Genomic DNA, 6,000 nt, shown 5'->3' with positions numbered 1-6,000 from the left:
CTGATGGATTGAAGAAGAGGGAGGTCACTTGTTTGGTCTTGGTGTTGGTCGTGTTGCTGTTGTCTCCGGCGGCTGGGATGGTGCTAGGACGGTGGAACAGAGATGAGGGTGGTGTTGTGCGGTGTTTGTTGCGGCATTGTTCTGTGTGCAGCGGCGATGGGAGGGGAGATGGCTGGAATCTGGTCTTGGTTGTTGGTTGTCGCTGGTTTTGGGGTTCGTTAAGGGTGGAGAGGTCCGCTGGTGGGTCGACTGGTTAGTGGCAGCGGCTGGACTGTTGTCTAGGGTTATAGGTCTTGTCTTGGTTTAAGAAGAAGACCCTTTAGGGTTAGGGTGTAAGGGTTTAAGAGGAATGGGAAATGGTTAGGTCTTGTTGGGCTTAAAAATTGGGCTAAAAGACTAAATATGGACCTCTCATTAAAAATGTGATAAACTAACCCAAAAACTCACTCTTCCTTCTGAAAATGATATAAAATTTATAAAATAAAAATATAAAACTAATCCTAATTAATTAAAGCAAACAATATTATATTGTGAAACTGTTTTGGTATTTTTCAAGATTATATAAAAATAAAAATCCTAGTAAAATAGTATGATTACAAAATATTAATGAAACTATATATATTTTTTTGTATTTTTTGTTTTTGTGATAAAAATAAAGTAGAAGAGTCAAAACTAGTTAAAATAACGATATTATACCTAAACTAAATATTTAAACGGTAAAATAAGTAAAATCTCGGGGAGGGTCAAAAATTATATGACTACACCTCCTGCCGAAGTTTCCCTTTGTCGAGCATAACCATGCTATCCTGTCACTGTAGTGGTTGTCGTTAAGTTTGCCGTTGCTATTACCGTTGGCTCGAGACGATGACGGACGGGGAGTCAGTTTTCCCCTTATTTATACAGTCATTCAGACTATGCACCGCTGCTCACTCTCCTGCCTAGGCCCAGTGTGGCACTTCATCCCTTGGGTTTTTCCTTTCCAAGGGATAAAATGGCACTACCAGCCGTTGAGGTTGGGGCCCGCCGAATCTTCAACCTTTGGCTTTGGTGGGCCATGTCACTTTTCTCTGCCTCCTTCGCATCCCCTCATTTTCCTCTTCTTCATCTTTTCCCTCGGTAGGGACCCCTCCGGGGATCGAGCTAGGAACCTAGAGGAGCTGGCGATCGAAGGAATCACCCTCAAGGATGTGTGCTCGAGGGGGCGACGCTCGGGGATGCTGATATTGTAGGTGGGCCTTCGAGGATGGACTGGGCTCTCAGGTTTCATCACATGTACATCCTTCCGTTCCTCCATTTTTGTGTAGAGACCGTCTGCAGGCTTTTGTAATTGTATGTAAGGACCCCTCAAGGGCTGTTGTACATGGATATTTATGAATATGAAGATACTTCCTTGATTTCTATTTTCGAATCTTGCCTTATTATTGTATGCTCTCGTGCCCTTCGAGGCCTTTGAATGTTTTCCTTTGTCGTTGACCGCTGATATCTAACTCGGACGAGAGCGTTCTTTTCGATCTTTTGCCAATTGACATGGCTCTTTTCCGAGTCTATTATCATACCTCGAACCAAGCCCGAATTATTCTGATACACCCAAGATGTCGGGCCCTTTGAGTTGCATGGAGATAGTTCACTGAGTTTCGGAGCCTTCGAGAGTGGTATCCTGACGAGGGTCATCTTCAGGCACTAGGAGGTCTGTTTTGAACTTGACGCAGATAGCCTTTTTAAAGCGTAGTGGATAAACTTCCTTTGAGGGGTTGCCTATACTTAGGCAATGCCTCGAGCCCTCCTAGAGTCTGCACGATCGGAGCTTTTCATGCTTATTTTTCTTTTTAGGAAGAAAATTTATGAGATCGGGTACCGGCTCGAGTTCTATGATGGCGTTGAAAGATTACCAAAGCCTGACTTCTTTTTTGGCGAAGATCCTCGAGATCGGGTACTACCTCGAGACTAGAGACAATGCAGTTGACTCTATAAGGCCTGACTTCTTATCGATGGATGCCTCTGGGGTCAGGTACCACTCCGAGATCTGCATTGAGGTCGTTGGCCTCCCGGGACTTACCCTAGATAGGCGAATCGTCGCTGCTTCCTGCATATATGTGGGGTGGGTTTTGTTTCCTTGAGAGTTCTCATTATTCTGGATAGTTATACCTCTGCCTTGGCATCAGTTCCTTCTTCTCTTCAGGGGCAAAAACCGTTAGAGGACGTCTTTACCTTAGTCTATCAATTTCACCATAGTTATGGCAGCAACTTCGGGGCCGGACTGGTAGGGAGGGGAGAATCCTACTCCTAACGTTCATGATCCGCATGAGTTTACTCTGAAGACTATGTCTTTGATAATAGAGGAACATCTGGAGATGGTGAGGAGATACTGCGGATGGAGAGAGGGGATCGCGTTGCAGGTGCTTTCCCCGGATAAGAGTATTACTGACTCTGTTGATGGATTCTAGAACGTATACCTATATCCCTTTGCATTTGGCCCCCTTGATAGGGTCGTGCTTGATTTCTGCTTGGAGTATCGGGTTACTTTGGCGCAGATACATCTGTCATTCTTGCGAGTGGCTGATGATGAGGTTCTTTGCGGAGAAGGTTGGGCTTGAATTCACGCTCAACCACCTCGTCAGGTTGTACCGGCCCTTCCATCACCGAGGCCTATTAACCTTGTGATGTCGTTCGTCTACGCCCTTTGTTGTCGATGACGGAGAAGATGGGGACCAAGAGTGGGTCAGTCAATTCATCCGGGTCCGGACGGTTGACATTATCCCCGTGGACCTCTTGCCATTTCCCGAGGGATGGAATTACGCGCGTGAGTGGGGTGTATTCCGCTCCTTTTGATTTGCTCATAGTAAAAGCCAGTTGGATAATCGTGTCTCTTCCCATTTTGCAACAACTTCATGGACGCCGAGCGAAGTTCTCGATCTGCCCGGCTGGGTCTAGAGGTTGGCAACCCATTTGACTTGCGATGAGCGTAGGTGGCAAGTTGTGTTCCGCAACTGTTGGGGAACGAAATGCCAGGGTATGCGCATACGCTGCTCCTACCTTTGCCTTCGTATATTTTAGATGACATTTCCATCTCTCTCTGATACCGGTTTTCCATTGCAGGTATCGGGCGGTTCCTTGGGGCGAGGTTGTGATCCTCCGGAAAGGGGAAGGAGTCGCTGGCCCCCGAGCTAAGGGATGATGGCGATAAACAGGATTTGTACCCGTAGTGTGATGGAGCTTTGAATGGGACTCAACGGGACCGTGTCTTTGAGAAGAGAACATTGCTAGAGCCTGTTGTCCCCGGAGTGCTTGATTTCAGAACAGTGGTTCCTCCAAGAAAATATGCTATGCTCGAGGTTGATTCTTCCGGGGCTGAAGGGGCAGGATCGATAGGAGTGTGCTCTACTTTCGAGGAAGTCCGCCGGCTTCACTTTATGGTGAGTTCCAGCGCTGTCTTTATGTATTTTGCGTCTTCCTTTCTTTATTGGGTTTTTCTTTCGCAGGCCTTTGATAGGCTCAGGTCTGAGCTGCTCCATCATAGGGCCAGGCTTTGGAAAGATCTAAACGAGGGTGAGTCCCTTAGGCTCCTTAGCGAGGAGAAGGAGGTTGAGTTGATGCACTGGCGATATGAGGCGTGTCAGAGCTCGAATTACGAGAGCTATTTGATGGAGTAGGTATCCTTCCATAGCAGCGCTTCGCTCTCTTTGACCCTTAAGGTTAGCCCTTTTTCCTATCTTAGCTATAGAAAAAGACGGAGGCCTGGGAGTACCTTAAGAGCGAAGCTGACCGCGCCAGGAGTGCTTGCGGTGAACTGAGGGCTCAGGTGCAGGCTCAAGCTTTAGAGGAGAGAGGCGCCTTGGACAAGGCCCCCGCCTTCGAGGCCCAGCTCCGCTTGGCTCGTGACAATGCTATAGTTCAAGCGGATATGATCGAAAAGCTCGAGTTCGATCTCTCGAAGATTCGGGCTGAGATAATCGATGCCCGAGCTGAAGCAGCGTTAAGTCAAACTAAGGTTGATCAGGAGATGGCGATTCATATAAAGGATGTCGCTGATGACCAAGCCGAGTTGAAGCGGGTCCTCGATCGTGAGAAGAGGATCGAGGAATATGTTCGTTGCAGATCCCGAAGAGAGGTACTCGAGGAGATCGACGCTAGAGGCTTTATTCTCTTGGAGGAGTTGGATCGAGCTAGGGCGAACGAGCGAGATGCTCAGTCCCTCCTTGCTTGCATCACGGAGAGCGAATCTGGGGCCGGCAGGCTGTAACCTTTTGGAGCGAAGCGTAGATTTCACTGCTTTTCCATTTTGTACTTGATATTTGCAGAGCATGTTTGTAGATGGAGACCGCGCATTTTGCGTAAATAAGAGAAAACTTGAAGCTTTATCTCTTTTATATCTCTTTCTTCATTGTTTTTGACTAGGCAGGCTGGTTTCGGTGTCCAGTGGGAGCCCTAAGGGTCCGGAGCTTACTAGATAGCCCAGAGGCTCTTAAGTGTACTTTCTGACGTGAGTAGGCGTCAAGGTATTTGTGCTTTGCCCATCTGTTTAGGCCTAGTCTCCGAGTTGGGCCCTAATTTGAGCTTGCCTGACCTCCGTTCTCCTGCACATGTATGGGAGGATGGTGATTGTCTTTATTCCTTGCCCTTGGGTATTTGTGTCTCAACTATCTCGGGTCCAATCTCCGAGTTGCGTTGCGACTCGAGCTTTAATTGACCCTCAAGTTTTTTCGTGTCCGCATGGGCAGGCGACGATGGCCCTTGTGCTTTAGGTTGAAGTGACCTTCTAAGTGTGTGGCCCGGAGGCTTGTTCAGTTGGCGACAATGGCTCTTACGTTTTTTCCCATGGGCATTTGTAGTTAACTATTTTGGATTCGGTCTCCGAATCGGGTTACGACTCGAGCTCATTTTATCCTCAAGTTTTCAATTTTTAAGCTTGCGACAGTGGCTCTTACACTGTTTGGTCGTCGAGACCTTTTAGTGTGCGGCCCGGAGGATCGTTTTGTTGGAGACAGTGGATCTTACGCTTTTGCTCATGGGCATTTTTTAGGCTTTGTATTCCTCTCGTAAAGGTCATTTTGAAATGATTTTGCCTGACCCGTCGTCGGTTCTGGAAGAACCTCGATTTCAAGTCATAACAGCGATGTTCGAGCACCTCGGAAGGTTCTTAGCTCATAGGCTGAGTAGCTCGAAGCCATGTGTTTTTTGGAGCTGACATGGTCGAAGCTCGTTTGCCTGTTGAGGGAAGCCTGTTTTAACCGGTTCTTTTCGAAGTATATTTGAAGTAATGGCCTGCGATTTTGTAAGCGACAGTCGGGCGTCCCCGAATTGCATTAATTTGGCTGGAGTAGCCATTTTGACAGTAGTCATATATGTTTAGACGGAGCTATTTTTTATCCCGTGTGATAGTTTAGGTGTCTACACCGAGGTTATGCCCTTTGGGATTCTTACAAATACGACGTATAGCCTAAACTTCGGGATTGAGTTTTATGCCTGTAGAAAGGTCTTACAAAACTTTCATGCCTATTGAGGTCTTACAGTTTGTCATGCCTGTTGAGTTCTTACAGTTTGTCATGCATGTTTAGGTCTTACAGTTTGTCATGCCTGTTGAGGTCTTACAGTTTTTGTTGCTATGTAGAATGGATCTGGTTACACTGAGTCTGCCCGCTTGGGGTCTTATGAACTCGGGTTCTCCAGTATACGGCGATTGACGACAGTCTCCGAGTTATCGAGTTTGCTTAGGCTCGAAGGCCGTTATTCGTGAGCTCAGAGTTACCTTATTGGGGCTTTATGAGCCCGGAGTTCCGACCCTAGGTCGTGCAGATGCCAAGTTGTTGATGCTAAGTCTCCGAGTACTTTGGGACGCATTTGGTGGAGGGATCCCTACCGAGAGTATGCTGAAATTCCCTTTTTTGGAGTGTGAGATGCTGAAAGATATCTTTTTATTGCTTGGTGTAATTACATATCGTTTTATTGTTGTGAGCTCGGCCCGCGGGGGCGCGACTCTTTGGACCGTTTGGTTCGGTACAT

The sequence above is a fragment of the Nicotiana tabacum genome, chromosome 8 (assembly GCF_000715075.1).
Source record: "Nicotiana tabacum cultivar K326 chromosome 8, ASM71507v2, whole genome shotgun sequence".
Classification (NCBI taxonomy): Eukaryota; Viridiplantae; Streptophyta; class Magnoliopsida; order Solanales; family Solanaceae; genus Nicotiana; species Nicotiana tabacum.
Note: the sequence above shows the minus strand (reverse complement) of the source record.